This window comes from Xenopus tropicalis, chromosome 8 (assembly GCF_000004195.4).
Source record: "Xenopus tropicalis strain Nigerian chromosome 8, UCB_Xtro_10.0, whole genome shotgun sequence".
Lineage (NCBI taxonomy): Eukaryota > Metazoa > Chordata > Amphibia > Anura > Pipidae > Xenopus > Xenopus tropicalis.
In genome coordinates this window covers 97,018,124-97,035,436 of record NC_030684.2, presented here as the reverse complement: position 1 = coordinate 97,035,436, position 17,313 = coordinate 97,018,124, and the positions used below count along the sequence as shown (strand labels likewise).

General features: G+C 37.1%; 1 protein-coding gene across 1 annotated transcript in view; it reads left to right on the top strand.

Moving 5' to 3' along the window:
• Positions 1-4,292: 4,292 nt before the first annotated feature.
• Positions 4,293-17,313, top strand: part of begain (brain enriched guanylate kinase associated) — a 312,487-nt gene continuing 299,466 nt past the window's right edge. The window contains 2 exon segments of the mRNA NM_001113026.2: positions 4,293-4,350; positions 4,705-4,771. The gene's annotated coding sequence lies outside the window, so the exon portion shown is untranslated.

The window sequence follows — 17,313 nt, the reverse complement described above, 5'->3', positions numbered from 1 at the left end:
TCTGGGTTAGTACCCCTTAATACCAATTTTGTGTGCTTTCTCAAAATGATAATTCTTTATACATAGCGACATAGAACAATCTCTTGGAGGACAGTCACAGATATATGCAGTACAGTTATTCAGCATTTACTCGTATACACTCCTGGAGTAAGCTATTACATGACTATCCTCAAACTTAGCTCTGTAAAAGGTAGGGGACTGCCTGAATAAAGGGTAAATAAACCTAAATACATGATAGTGCAAGTATAAACAGTATAACCAGTTGGTGTATATATCAAAGGCACTAGTTAAAAAGAGAAGTAAAAGTATTGGAATGTGCTTATATGAACACCAAAAACTGGCACTAGCATAGTAAATGCTTCATAAGAACACAATATGATCATTTTAAGGTCAGTTCTGTTTGGAAGAATGAACTTTTGTTAGTTTTCAGGGAAAATGTGCCAAAGCTACACAACAAACTTAGATTAACCCCATCTAAAGCAGCCTCACTGAAAAAAGACCTACTCTTATTTAAGGAAAGGGGATAAAAGGTAGCAGGATTTTCTAAAGTGCCCACATATTGAGCTATACAGACTAAATGCCCTTGGAATTAAAGGCCATTAAAGCTGGTTGTTGCAGAACTGGTTATCCAGTTGTTGCACAACAAGAAAATCTTTTATGCTCACCTCAAAGTCTCAGTTGCTACTTTACTAGGAAAAGCTTCTCATAACAATTCCAGACTGACACTAAAGATGAATGAGAAATTGTGCTGAATATTGTTTGCAGTAGGAAAGTTAGAAATAGCTCCAAAATGGAAAATTGTGCAGATTCACTCATCACTTAATGCTGTCTTTAATTCAGCCAAATTATTATTTTCCATATTTTTATTTGTTTAAAGACATATTTGATGGAATGGAACTTATGGAGTGCCTTTGAAGCTGACAGGCCATCATTTTTCCAGGGTACTTAAATACACTTTGTTGCAACTGGTAGATGCATCACTTGTAGCAATGAGCTGGAATGTCAAGTCGTACCACAGAGACTTATGGATTTGAGTAGTTTGAAAGTTAAAGCAAATAGATGTACCACACTCTCTATCTCTTAAACATTTGAAATTGTGCACTACACCTCTCTCTGGGGGCAATGAGGAATTTTCCCCTTCCCATCAATTCTCTGGGGTAAAATATGTTCCATTTTCCAGACAATAATATAAGCAGTCAGTGCAGACACTGAATGAAAAAATAATAGTTTGCCTCTACAGACAAACGGGCCTCATTTACTAACCTAGTACAAAGTAATATATCAGTTCTACCTATAATACATGTACTGTATATGGTGCATGTCTCTATATTGCACCCTGCATTAATTGGCTGGTTGCACCTGATTTGATGCACCTCAGCAAATAGCTGCAGTGTGCGGGTACAGAGGAACGCATATAAGTGCAAGAATGTTAGTGAAAGGCAAAGTGATGGCTGCTGAATACAAACACAAAATATAGCAGCTCCAAACACACTGATTTGGTGCATGAAAATGAATCAGAATGTAACATCATACCATGCCATAGTGAACATATATCTCAGTGTTCCATGATTACAGTAGTGCTTTGCCTACTCTGAGGAGGCACCCAGTGATACAAAATGCATTACGAGGACTGAGACATGAGCTCCAGATGTATTATATGTGGAACTGTTATATTGTATGTGTATAAAAGAATATATTTAGGGCCTTTAGGGGAGGTCCACATTTGCATTAGGCAGCTTTCTGTTATGTAAATATAGTTTTTCTGTATTACAGGATTATAGGATTTGCCCATTTTTATTCACAGGCTATAAAATGAGGGGCAGGACAACCCAATATAACATTAAACTAAAGTTAAGCTTTCTGTACCCACATCAGCTTCAGTGGAACTGAAAGGGCATATAATAGCTGTAACAGAACTATGGATGGATTATTAACTAGGGGGAACCACTTCGCAATTTTTGGAATATAATGGGGTTATTGAGTGTCTACCAGAGTCTCTCATTTAGTTTAAATAGGTTAGTTAGGAGCTTCTATACAGACATTAGTTTAATGTTTTTATCCTTTGTTAGATATATATTTGAAAAGGGAGTAAAACTAGTACAGGTAAATTCTAGATCTTTAAGCCTATTTTATTGGTTGATTGGTCTAAAGCTGGCCATACACACACCGATAATATCGTACGAAACCCCGTTTCGTATGATATTCGGTGCGTGTATGGCAAGTTGGCGAGTTGACCGATATCGCAGGAGGCTGCTGATATCGGTCGACTCGCCGATCAGCCAGGTTAAAAGATTTTGATCGGGCGCCATAGAAGGAACCTGATCAAAATCTGCCTTCAGAGCTGAATCAGCAGAAGGAGGCTCCTTATCTGCTGTTTCAGCCCTGAACGGTTAGTGGCCGATTGTACGATCTTTCGTGCGATCGGAAATCACCATGTGTGTGGCCACCTTAAGGGGTATAATTATCATGCTGTGTAAAAAGTGGAGTAAAACATTACAGGTGATGTTGCTCATAGCAGCCAGTCAGATGCTTTGCTTTGGTTTTCTAACTAAATCTAATTGCTGATTGGTTGCCCTGGGTGACATCACCGGTAATGTTTCACTCCACTTTTTAGCATGATAAATATACCCCTTAGTTTAGTTTGGATATGCAAGGATGACATTTTTGAGTTCTCTAACAGTGGTTATTCTTATTTTTAAGCATCAGTAGACTTGTTGTTTCCATTGTCCCGAACCAGAACTTAAACGCTATGGAACAATAGTTAATCAATATTTTGCATCTATAAATCACCACTTCCAGTGGCATGCTCCTACTCAGCAATTATCACTGGGGGTCCAGGTCCTGGGTACTGGAAGGGATGTGGCAGAATCTGGCAGCTACAAACCCAGCTCTGTTGCTCTACATTTCCCAAAAAGGTACAGGTGAAGGCAGCAGATTTTGTGAGCCCCATTAATGGTGTTTGGATTGGGAACATATCTGTGCCAGCAGAATGTTTGTTAGATATGGTAGATGTGGGGTATTTTGTTGCCCGTTAACTGCCCTCAGATATTCACTGGTTCCATACATAACAGAATGATATTATTTTGAGGAATTAGAGATGAGATCAAAAGAAAGTTTGATCTGCATTTACAAAATATCACACGTTCCCAATTTCTCTATATAATATTGTTCCCTTGTGTAAAATATTTTTGATGCTTGCTGTCTTGGATGAATGGGAATTGACTCAAGCATGGGATACACACAATAATGTTGGTCCTGTCTTTTTTCACATGTCTACATGCTAGCAGTGTTTAATATTAACTATATAGGTTAATAGCCATGCCATGTGTGCCAGATGTGGATGCCATTGTGGCTCCATCTATTACCTAACTCTCAGTCCTTTGGGTGAAGACACACGGAACTACTTAGTAGCAGCTACTTGTCACAGTTACTAAATGACAATACTAGACAATACTGAGAATTGCCTCCGATAAAACACTCATAGAGACAATTATCAGTAAATGATCAGCATTGTCTATTTTAGTAGCCGTGACAAGTAGCTACCACTAGTAGCTCCATGTTTCTTTACCCTTAGGGCTCTGGCACATGGGGAGACTAGTCGCCCGCGACAAATCTCCATGTTCACGGGCGACTAATCTCCCCGAAATGCCATCCCACCGGCGAAAATGTAAATCGAAAGAAAAAGTTTCCTCTCAAGGCAACTTGCGCAATTTTAGGGAAATCGCGCCACCGCATATGCCATCCCACCGGCGATTTACATGTTCGCCGGTGGGATAGCATTTCGGGGAGATTAGTCGCCCGCGAACAGGGAGATTTGTCGCGGGCGACTAATCTCCCTGTGTGCCAGAGCGCTTAAAGCTAGCTTCTACAAGTTACTTGTCTAAAGTGATAAAACATTTATGTAACAGTAATTTTTGCAGACAAAGTTAACTCTCATTGTTATAGTAATGGGTAATATTGTCTGAAGGATGCATTTAAAATATATTAGTATAATTAACCTAGGAAGGAAAGAAAGCAAATATGGCACTTGTATCCCTCTACGTTATGCCTGGGTTGTTAACACATTTACTGTTGTGTTTGCCTAGAGGATATTTGCAGCATGGCACAGTTTGTTTGTTTTTTTAACCTTGAGGCTGTTCCAGTTTTGTCTTACTTAGATATTAAAAAAATATATTGTTATCTGTAGCTGACTGTTTCCCTTCTCCAAGGAAGGGTAACATATCAAACTTGAAATAAAATCAGAAGCTTTTTTTTACTGTTGTCCACTGACCATAGCTAGTGCTTAGCTCTGACAGAAAAGGCATAACGCTGTCTGAGTCTTCTGCCTGTGAGTACTAAATCCATCCACAGGTACTGCACAAGAGTACCCCCACTTTCAAAGTACTGGAGAATGCATAGAAGTGTTAGTTATTATATAAATCAAATGTTTATCACCAAAGGGCAGCAAAATGTCAGAAATGCAATAATAGTTTATTAGTTCATATTCCCATAACCAAAGAGACATATTTGGGTTGTGGTTTTTTTTTTATTGTAACAGTTTGTACTAATATATTAGTATGGCTGTAGCTGACATGTTTTTCTGCTTTCTTTAACTACATGCCCTTTCCTTGAACATTGTACATTGTACTCCATTCTTCAATTATTGCATTTTCTTTTTTTTCCTTTTTTCTTGTTATTGGTCCATGATACTGTTATTTGGAAAAGGCTAATCGGGATGATATGAGGACAAGAACCCAAAGCTCTTACAGAACAAGATGACATCAACTGTTAAGTATGTTTATAGTTAAGATTTTTCTGTCCATAAACATTTTCAACCCAGACCTTGAAAGGGAGACAGAGCATATTAGCAGGATTATTGACAGTTGTGACTGTGAAGACTAGAAGCTGGGTTTTTTTGTGATAAGATGGCTATTGAAACAGTACATTTAGTGACTTTTGGGAGCTGGAGTTTTGCACCAAATGGTTTGGAGCTCTTTCCTGACCCAGAAGGAAGCCTATGCCCTTCACACACATAATAAAAAAACAAATCTCCTTTCAATTGGTTCATTTTGTTGTTTTTTTTTTTGTTTAAAAGGTAATTAAACTACCCCAACAAATGTTTGTAAAAAGTGCTTAGAGTTGAGCATTTTTCCAATTAACATTCATGTTTCCCTTTGACTGGCTTAGGAGATGGCAAATTACTGATGCAGGGAGTATCTCCTGGCCATTCTGTTAAAAATCATGATATTATAGTGGTAACACTGAAAACTTCATATTTTCATATACTTCTATAAAGAAAAATAATAATTTCAATTGCTAGAGTGGTAAAAGGAACATAATTGGGCCAGTGTTGTTAGTGTACCTTGAGTATGCAGTGCGGTTTTGGGCTCCAGTCCTTAAGAAGGATATTAATGAGCTGAAGAGAGTGCAGAGACTGGTAAACTGGTAAAGGGGATGAAAGATTTAAACTAAGAGGTGTCTAATCTCATAGTTTAAATCTTCCATCCCCTTAACCAGTTTAGTTGCACGTCTCTGTACTCTCTCCAGCTCATTAATATCCTTCTTAAGGATAAAAAAAGTGCCTTTTTCTAAAGAAAACAACTTCAAACTTGACAGTCTATGTCAAGGTTGGAGTTGTTTTCTCTAGAAAAAATGTCACTTTTTTTAGAGTGGGTTATAGGCAGATAGGGGTTGTTCTTTTGTCCTATAAAAATGACTAGCGCACCAGAGGTCACTGCTTTATATTAGAGGAATGGAATGTTCATTTGAAGCAGTGTAGGTTCTTTTTTTACGGTGAGGACAGTGAGTTTGTGGAATGCCCTTCCTAGTGATGTTGTAATGGCAGATTCTGTTAATGCTTTTAACAGGGGCTTGCATGATTTCTTGAACAAGCATAATATCCAAGGTTATTGTGATACTAATCTACAGCTAGTATTGATGTTGGTATATATGGTTAATGTATGTGAGTGTATAGATAGGTCAGTATAGGTTTGTGTGTGCCGGGTTCACTTGGATGGGTTGAACTTGATAGATCTTTTTTAAACCCATCTTAACTATGTAACTATGCTAAAGTACCGTACTCAGAAGAGCATTCGGAGTAAACTTACATTTCAATTTATTAGGGGGGGTTTGATGAGGTGAACCCCTATTTTATCCGTTATTATTTATATATTGTCATCTTATTATGTTATCATATATATGTGTATGGATATATAATAATATGTATTGTATAAAGCATTAGAAAATTGTGGTGTTCTTTTTACTGTAAGAGTGTGTGCATGACGGTATTTTTCCTTAGATCTATTTCATATACACGCGGGTAGTTCTGACTGGGCAGAACATTTAGTAACATGTTTTTAACATTTAGCTAATAAGGAACACCCATTGGCAAGTCTTGCTGGAATGAAAAAAGGAGCCAATGCTTGTAGCTTCTTCAGTATTAATGTCAAACAAATGTGGCTAATAAGGAACAACTGCATTTATTTTGTGCAGTATTTAATGTGGATGTAAGGGTTATGCTAAACCAGTGTTAAAAAAACATAGGGCTTGTACAAATATAATGTAAGCCCAACATCATGTACTGATTGGTGGAGGGACTCTGTGCTGTTAGAGTTGAGTCATGTTTTTCTGGGTTAGATATTGGCTTGCATTCCCGTACTTTTAACTTCTCTGCCCATAGTTCTGCAGCCTTAGATTATAGTGATGAAAATGTTACTATACTATGTAGCTGGCAACCACAAATCCTTTCATGCATAGCTACTGTTCTAAAAGATGGAACAATCTGAACACTATTATAGTTTCCAAGAGAGTTTAAGAGCTTGAAACATGCCGTAGTAATAATTTGCTCAATATACTGTATAACACTGTTGGAAACACTTTGGTGCAGTGTTATGTGACTTTGTAAATATTCAACATGCCACCTACCTGCTGGTAAGAAACAAATCTGTGTATTCCTGTGGGCAGGGCACAGTTAGACACTATGGTATTGTACCTCCATCAATTAGGATCTAGGAAATGCCAATGTGTGACTCCACTAGAGACCTGTAGCAATAGCAACTTTATTAATCAGTTGGTCAGGGCAAGTGGCAGTCAAGACCAGGTTAGGATCTGTCTGAGATCAAAAACCAGGAATTCAGTCCACTAAAATAGCAACCATGAGTAGAGGCATGTCCCAATGTAATCTCATAACCCAGATGGCATGATAAGGATGTGGTGACTTAATGTTGCAGCATAAAACTGGGGTGTTGTTTGAAAGTATCATGACTGACTCTATTGTGATGTCCAGCATTTCATTAGTTAATAGGGACTTGCAAGATTAATCTTAGAAAGTTTCTTATGGGTCATTAACCAAGACAAATCTGCTTTTGATATTATCTTTTCTTGGGGATGACTTGGATTTGCCGTCGAGAAAAATAACAGAGCACTGTGGATTATGAATGTTTAATCCTGTGATTTGTTTATTTTTCTAGCAAGCGGGGAAAAATGTTCTTGAAAGCACAACTGCTCAAGCTAACGTTACATGCCTGGGACATCCAACTGTAGGCTTTAAGAATTTAACAAACCATTATAATCATGTAAATTATATCATTATAATACACAAAAGCCATGAATAGCTTATAAGTTATTTTTTTATATTCCTTGAATTTGGATGTAAAATGGAGGGGTACAGAAAAAAGAAAAAGGGAGGGGCTGAATGGGATGGTCCATACAATTACTAATAACTCATCGAGTATCTTCTACTTGGACAAGGCAAACTGTGCCAGCTTGTAATTATTTTATAATTAGTAGTGATTAGCGGATCTGTCCCGTTTCTCTATTTCCCCCCTTCTGAAAATTTTTGTTGCTGCAAATTTTTGCGCCATTTGCCGATGGCAAAATGTGGAATTTTGCAGCAAATCTATGCCTGTCAAAAAGTGTCACTACTTACTAGTTCTAGAGAGGATTTATGTAACAAACTGAAGACCTTAGACCATATTTCTTCTGATAAATAAGTATCTAACTTGCCCTTTGGCCTCGTTCTTTTATATGGTTATTGAACTCCTTGGTGACTTATAATATCCTTATATTTTACAAAATGGGGTATTTTATTCAATATATACTGCTTAAGGATGTCATCAGTTATAATTGGTGCTTAGTGATTGGAATTGTGTCACTTAAAGTTGTGTATTATAAAATAAATGTACCTCTGTTGTAAAACATTAGGATTTTAGAAGACACCTCAGACTTGCATAAAAGGTTGTGCATTATTCTTTATATATTCACTAAAGAATGTGCTTTGTTGCTCAAATCTGGTGATTTCAGTGGCTATTACTTTTGAATTATTTCCTAATGATATTTATTAAACCTGTCTTGAGTCATTTAGCTTAGAACATCGGAGCATTTTGAAATATGGACATCATTTAAGGAGTTTATGTCTGCACCAAAGAGGGCTTTAAGTCATACTGAATGGTTTATAATTTTGTACTCCTGGGCTGGCTGGCTGACAGAAGACAATATGATATAAACAGCATTGCCTGATTAAGACAGATCTCTTGTTGGTGGAATTCTGGTGCGCAGATTTCTTTTACTGGTCTGATGGCCCTACAGGACAAGTGATTCATAAATAATAAGTGATTAACTGTACAATAGTTATTAGAGTGGCATCCTATTGTGCTGAGCTTCACCATGATATAAACGGCTAAATGCTGTACACTAAAAGCACAACAGAGAAGCTACAATAAAATTGATCTATACTAATTGACTTTGTTACCTATTTTGGCTGGGCCTAAACTGACTTTTTATGTCAGGCACACAGCAGATGTATATCATAGTGTAGCTGTAGCCAGCATCTGTTGACTGCCCTGTTGGAAGTCCATGAATTCAATTTCCTGTATCCACATACATAAATTATAAGACACCAACTGACTTAAACTCTCCATGAAGCACAAATAGGTCTGGTCCTGTCTTTTCATTATAAGGCATTATATTTTTGATACAATAAAGGCATATATTCTGTGGAATACAGTTGACCTGCATCCAGGCTGTAAAAGGGGTTTGAACAGATCCAAACAGGGCAATTTGAACATTTCAACAAGAAAACAGTAACTTTGTAGCTGCCTTCTAATATGTGAAAAGGTGGTTCTGTTTACCATGTTGATTATAGACCCTTACAGACAGTTTTCTAAATACTTACCCCATTGAAATCTACCTGAATCTTACCAAATCTCCAAAAGTGAAGCCTATAATTTTTGTCAGAAAAAAAAGTAGAAAACGGAAGCCTTGGTTTTGTATGTATTATTGGAACTTGGGGTATCTAGTCATACCATTTTGGCCCTAATCAGTGCCCTAAAGACACTGGTTCTTCAGCAATGAAATCTTGATAAGTTGCTAGACTTAAGCCAGTTGTACATTGGCCTATACCTTTTAATAAACATTTTTGAGGTGCTTTCTTTATTTTACAGGTATTTCATTAGGGAATAAGGTTTTCAGAAAAGCTAGTAACTCCAGCAATGAGCCTGAGCACTTTCTGTGTTCCTAATCACAGAAGAAAATAATCTTAAGAGAATAGGGTGAGAAAACCTGGCTGAAAAATAATGAAAGAGCCAAATTATAAATGGATGAAAGATTTGACTTTTAGTTTTACAATGCTGTCATGCCAACTCAGTTTCTGTCAAAATGCAAAGCCAAAATGCAAGTTGATATCAGCACTATCACTTTCAATGTACCCTGTTGTACAAGGTTGTACATGTTGCTTAAAAAATTCTGCCAAATGTCATTGAGCAGAAAGTCTTCATATACTGTATTTGTTAAGAGGAAGAAATTTTCTATCGCAAAATTTGCAGGTCAGGTCAAACTAATATTAAAGATGCTTCTGAATCATCTTCCTTGTATTTTTTCTATAGAACTGCTTATTCTGTGAAGCTGACAACTCTCTCTTTCACTTGTCAAACCCAGAGTCAGCAAATGGCATAACTTTTTTGTCTAAAAATTGCCTACAATTCTCATATACCCCTGTTGGGAATTTCTCTTAGGGCACCTTTCTCTTTCTAGCAAGCACAAGGTCAAAAGGAGGAAACCCTCATAGCCAATTTTCCAAATATGAAAAATGAGTGATAAAGCTTATCTAGTATGCTCAGAGAAATAGGAAAGTGCAAAACCAGCCTCTCACAGAAGATAGAGAAGCAGAAGCAGAGAGGAGCGGGTACTAGGGAGTGTTGGGGGTACCAGGTTCCAGGCAAATAAGAAAAGTAATCAGTCTGTACCTTTTATTGCCACTCAAATAGCTGTTCAGAATTGATCAACCTATCTATCCTCCACTCCTTTTTCATCTTGGTGGCTGTCTTAATTTGACATGTTTGGTTACACCTTTTTGGGTAACAGTTTTTAAATTCCCTCCAGATGGCCATATTGCCTTTCATATGTTGCATTGCCAATTAATCAAATGTGAACTTATTACACATACAAACAGTCAATAAGACATATAAACCTTTTCTGTGAATGTCTATGAAGATTCTCATTCATCCAGGTCATGATATACAGTATCTAGTAGAATTAAGTCTAAAACAACTGGACTTTTCTGAGTTTTTCTTGAAAACGTTTCACCACTCATCCGAGTGGCTTCTTCAGTTCAAATGACTGGTAGGGAAATCCCCGGTATTTAAACTCTTGATGGTAGTAGAGTCACAGACATCCAATCACAATGGTTCCATTGAACTTGTTCAGTTAGGTGTTGGCTGAAACTGACAGGTGTAAGAAGGTATGATCCAATCACAATGGTACCAAGATTCTCATTGATGAAGGTGTTAATCCTTCAAAGTACATGACTGGAAGTGTGAACTGTTGTGAAACTGCCGGGGTAAGGATGTCAACGCGCCATTGTATGTTGGTGACAAGCCTGAGACAGAAGCTGGTGCACCCGAAAGACCCAACACCCAAGCACATGAAAAGTAATGTGGTCTATGCTGTCCAGTGTAGTGAAGAGTGCTCAGACTTATACATTGGGGAGACAAAACAACCTCTCTGTAAGAGAATGGCCCAACATAGGCGGGCAAACTCCTCAGGACAAGACTCAGCGGTCTATTTACACCTCAAAGAAAAAGGTCACTCTTTTGAGGACAGTAACGTGCATATTTTGGACCGAGAGGACAGATGGTTTGAAAGAGGTGTGAAAGAGGCCATTTATGCCAACCTGGAAAAACCATCCCTGAACAGAGGAGGGGGCCTGAGACACCGCTTGTCACCAACATACAATGGCGCGTTGACATCCTTACCCCGGCAGTTTCACAACAGTTCACACTTCCAGTCATGTACTTTGAAGGATTAACACCTTCATCAATGAGAATCTTGGTACCATTGTGATTGGATCATACCTTCTTACACCTGTCAGTTTCAGCCAACACCTAACTGAACAAGTTCAATGGAACCATTGTGATTGGATGTCTGTGACTCTACTACCATCAAGAGTTTAAATACCGGGGATTTCCCTACCAGTCATTTGAACTGAAGAAGCCACTCGGATGAGTGGTGAAACGTTTTCAAGAAAAACTCAGAAAAGTCCAGTTGTTTTAGACTTAATTCTACTAGATACTTTTCTGTGAATGACTTTGAATTCCATGGACTAAACTGCATCTCTAAGAATTATAATGAGAATGTAATATCTTATTTTCTAATGGTTTTAATGGTTTTTTATTATCATACCTTAAGTATAATCTTTCCTTTTCTGAGGCTCCAGAACTAAACAATGTCGTTATGAATGCAGAAAGCAAAAAAAGTTATACAAAGCTTCAATGATTCAAAGAATGGGACCTAACAAGATATTTGTCCTTTCCATTGCCTTTATTAAAGGAAAAGTATTAATTGTTCCAATTTCTGGATAAAAGTGTCAAACATTTTAATTGTACCCTGCATGTTTAGTATCCAAACAAGTGCTCACTGTGAGCCTGCCAATTAAGAGCTGCCAAACCAAAATAAAAAAAAAAGAAAAGGGAAAAAAAGCAGTAACAGTTTGTCTTCTTGGGTTAGCTAAGGTCATGATTTTAACCAATGCTCGATTTATTAACTCATTCTGTGGTTTTATAACAGCACAGTTTATTAAACATAATGGACATAGTGGACAATTCTTGATTTAAAGAAGATTGCTTATGCAGACTTGAGCAATAAGTTACATTACATTAGATAATGTTTATAAAAAAAAAATTTTGGGGGTTTTAATGCAGGATATGTCTAGTAAATAACGGGTTTATTGATGTTTTATATCTGTGTTGTCCCCCAAGTTAAATATTATTAGATCTGGTAATTATAGTTATTGTCATATAGTTACAAAGGTATCTTATATGATTTTTTAGTTTTTGGTGTGCATAATGTTAAATAATAGTTATTTTAAACATATTTGTCTTTTTTTCTCTGTAATAATAAACCAATACCTTGTACTTGGTCCCAACTAAGATATAATTCATCCTTATTATTAAAACAGTCCTGTCGGGTTTATTTAATGTTTAAATGATTACCAAAGGGCACCTTATCAGGAAATCCCCAGGCCCCATGCATTCTGGATAACAGGTCCCATACCTGCATAACCCACAAGTATATTTATAGGAGATACTGTCTGAATTTAGACTTGGCAGCATGGTTCGGTGACCAGCTATGACACATCCTAAAAGAAATTACAAAAAGTCAGATGCTGCTGTTAGCAAGTTCCTTGCCAGCTATTATTTGAGTTAGAGCCGAGATATTAGTGGAATGTTGCGGGTGGAAACCAGATTGCAGGGTGTCATGCAGAACAAGCTGAATGAACAAACAAAATCGGACATAAAAATTCTCTCCTAGCATTTGTAAAGGTGTTTGCCAGTACTACTGCTTCAGGGAATTCCAAAAATTTTCACACCTTCTTTTGAATTTTCTGTTTGTGCCATAAATGTTCAATAATTAGTCTATCAATGAGAAGTCTGCAGATATACTACTTATTGTGCCATTCTACTAAAGTTACCTTCTATAAACTGTAGTTCTATATTTCCCAGACCAGTAGAAAAACTTTTATAGACACACAAGAGAAAGAAATGCAAACTGAATAAATAAATGCTTATTAGTATTTGGAAATATTTTTGGTTTGAGTTAATGCAATTAAGAGGGGACCTGATATTGTACTGACTCTGTTTTAGTCTAATTTATTGTTTTACATATTTTGCTATTGTTTAATTATGTTGCAAGTGTAATAATTCAGGGTGAGGCTAATATCAATATTGTCTGTAGAAACATAATGTTGAGCCCTGATATGGTCTAAGCCAGGCTTTGATTTGATTTAACTATCTGATTTGATGCAGTAAAGGAAAAATGTCACATACTGTATATGGTTTCACTGCAAATAGGTTTTCAAAAATAGAAAACAACCTTACTAAACTGTATACCTACTACCTAAAAACAACAGTTATGTTACACGCTGAAATAATCGATTCATTTAAAAGGAAACAACCTGAATTAAACGGTGGTGCGTCAATTAAACTGAGTACTTTATCCAAAATGAGGAATTCGCAGCCAATAAAAAATATTGGAGTATATACAGTAGTATATGTGGTTTGGTAGGAAGCAATAACTATAAATATATACTGTTTATTGCTATAATGAAATATAAAAGTATATAATATGTAAAACATAATATGTGAGACATATACAGACCTGTCAACCCCTCCTATATTCCCTGAAGTCACTCTACCTTATTCCCCTGATTTTCTAACTTTCCTGCAAAAATTCAGTGTACGCATGTGCAGAAATATTTTGCGACAACAAAGGAGCCATGCATGCACAATGGATGATCAACTGCTACTGATGGTGACATGGCTTCCCAGTGACGTCACTTCCAGTTTACGAAAATTTGCTGCGCACACCGCACTTCTCCCAAGAATTAAAGTACTGTGAGCCAGTTCCATAGCTCCCAGAATGCTCTATGAGACCCAGCATATAAAGAGAATAAGAGAGGCTGTGTGTAATCAGTATCTGGTGCTGGGAGTGATGAGTTACCACTTTGGGGGGGGGGGGTCTCTACCAAGGGAAATGGGATGTAGGAAGTGTCTATGGTACTTGTTAAATTAGGGAGATGATACTACACCTGAGCCAAGTCTGTTAAAAAGTTGATATATGGACAAGCTGCCCAAATGGACTTTGCTGTAGAGAGCAGTGTAGCTATTTCTGGTTAATGAACAAAACCTGTGAGTTGCTGTTAAAAGGGTAGTTCACCTTTAAATTAACTTTCAGTATGATGTAGATATAGGTATTTAGAGACAATTTACAGATGGTCTTTATTTTTTTAATGTATATGGTTTTTCAGTTATTTAGCTTTTTATTCAGGAGCTTCAGCAGTTATCTGGTTCCTAGGTTCTTATTTACCCTAACAACCAGGCAGTGGTTTGAACAAGAGATTGGAATATGAATAGAAGAGGCCTGGATATAAAAATAAGTAACAAAAAAGTTACAATAGAATTGTAGCCTTACAGAGCAAAAGGGTCAGTGATCCCCATTTGAAAGTTGAAAAGCTGAAAACCCAGTTCAGAGTTGCTAGGAATAGCACATTCAGTAACATACTGAAAGTTAAATTAAATGTGATCCACCCCTTTAAGTTGTTATACACTGTTACAATTAAATATCTCTTTAAAACCTCAGAAAAAAACAGATGGATTTCTTTAAAGTTACCCTATGTGTCACTGTTGAAGTATTTAAATATAGGTTAATGGAGGGCTGACATCCTAGGTGCTTACTCCTATGGGTCAAGCATATAATGGTGGTCAATAACTTTGAGAAGTTATTGCCAAGGCTACCATATGAGTGAAATTTCACAGTATATATTAAATTTACTGCTCTCTATAGGTTGATTGGAAACTTGCATTGTAACAGTAAGTCCTTTCCCATCCCCATCCAGCCTCTTTTCCAATGCCCTGTCCCCAGTTCCACTGTACCTTACTAGCCTTCTTTATTACAGCTGCTTTTTTATAACCCTTGCTTCTCACCTTGCTTCAATTCTATCTGGTCAAAAATGTTTGCTTATATAAAGGAGGGTCTTTGCATGAAATGTGTCCATTTATTATGAAATGTGCTTAACATTTTCTAAAGCTTCATACTCGCCCTTCATTGTCTTGCCTATACTTTATAAAGCACTATACTGTATATACGGCCATACTGTATAAATTACTTTATGGCCATCTCCCAGTTCATGCAAGTATAGCTAAGTAGAAGTTAACCTATGTTCTTTGCTCCCACACCAGAAATGATATATGTTACAGTGCCGCTTTAATGACTGGGACTAAACCCAATGGCATTTATTGTCTCATAACTCTGTTACTGGTGTTTGTTGATCACCTTCCAAAGTTTACAGTTCACTGATGTGTTCTTCACCTAATGCAAAGCCTTTCTTTGGCTCATATAATTTCCATCAGGCCATGACTAACAATAATTGTAATGATTTCATATTTTCTGAAAATACACTGACAAAAGGACAGCATGTTCCCTTTTCTTCTGTCAGTCCACTGGGAGAAATAATATTTCTGTCAAGTGCTGTGTATTTTATAAATGTGATTCCAAAAGTTCTGCATCATAACATTTGTTCACATACTTGTTGTGTAAACAATGTCTCTGGAAATGTTTTCAGACTATTTTTATTGTTAGTTTCCCCTCACAGAGTAATTCTTCAATTGTGCCATAACCAGCACCACCATAAATATTTTACACTTATGAAAATAATTCTATTTATTAGGACCAACATAATATCAGTCTACATCTGCTTAGCAACTTCACAAAAAGAATGCAGAACTCTGTGAGACTGGTGGCAACCATGCTGTATCTGTCATTATGGGCGGAATCCTGCAGATGCATGAACTATAACCTGCTGGCTACAGTTGTGTTCATCCAATGATGTCCAAAAAATGAATTGTTGCTGTAGACTGCCTTTTTTGGAACTATTGCATGTTGACACAAGTTCAGGATGTGGAACCACATCAGTACTAAGATGTTATCAATAACCCCCTGTGTGTACACTTGAACCTGGCAAGACTGCTAGTTTTACTGCTATTTGAATCTTAGATTTGTTTTCAAGAACGTAATATATTATTTTATAAAAATAGGTAGTGTCCCTTTTAAACCTGCATTTATAACCATGTTTAATTCAAAAACTTTACACTGGCTATACATAAAAAGATTTGCTCCAAACAAGTGGATCCTTGCCCAATTTGGCTGAAGCTGATCTGGTTATTTGCCCTCTGGGTTAATGATCGGATCATAAAAGAGGGCCTATGCAGATCTTTTGTGTAAGCATTGTATCAATAGCCAGGTGCAGTTGTCACCTGACTGCATTTTAGCTGCCTGATAGATATCTGGTTGATCCCCAACAAGATATAAGTTGTGAAGGCCAGGCCATTGTATTGGCGCTATATATGGGACAAAAAGCTGTTGACTTGGTCAGGAGTGGTTTGTGTGGCCATGATAGCTCATGATAGCTGCAAAGAAAGCATATAACCAGGCAACAAAATAAATGGGAGCCAGCCTTAACCTACTATTTAGCCATTACTCGTATTTTACTGCCAATAGATTCACCACATTAGTGCCACCTACAACACTATATTTATTCTGCAGAAAGCATTGCCATACTTGAGGAAAGAGTCCTAGAAGCTTTCTCTGTTTGCTTAAGACAGCAGCTGCCATTTTAAGTAGCTTCCTAATTGCAGCTATAGCCGTTATAGCTCAGATCACACATTCCCAAGGGAGGGAGTTCTTAGCATTCTAATGGGAGGGGGGGAGCAGGAGAGGGGAAAGAGGAGAGAACTGCCCAGACTGTGGCCACAGAAATTGAGGATTTTTGTGAGTCAGATAGCCAAACAACATGTTTACAAAAAAAAGAGAGGAGAAATCCTGTGTTTCTTTTGATGGAGGACTCAGTGCAGCATTTCTGTGCATATGGTTGTATTTACATAGACCTTTCTGATAAAGCTTACTTAGTTTTTACCTTTCCTTCTCCTTTAATGGTGCCTAAAATAGTTTTGCATTTCTCTTTCTTTCTTACCACCCATATCCACAGCCATCTTCCATCGTTCTGTCTTGCTGCTCCTTACATCTGGAATTGGATTTCTGAATTCCTCCATTCAGCTTTATTAACTAAACTCAACTAAACTCAAATCCTATATCTAGGCTAGAGTGTTGTATGAGTAAAGTGTGCATATGATGAAAACCTTGAAGCCTATATAGCTTTCAGATGCAGTCAGCATTATTAGAAGTCAAAAGAGCTTAGACTGAAACAAACTATAATTAAACTGTGACTGGCCTATTAAAAAAGTAATCCTCTTGTCCACTCTGAATAACACAATGGTGCTCTTGTAT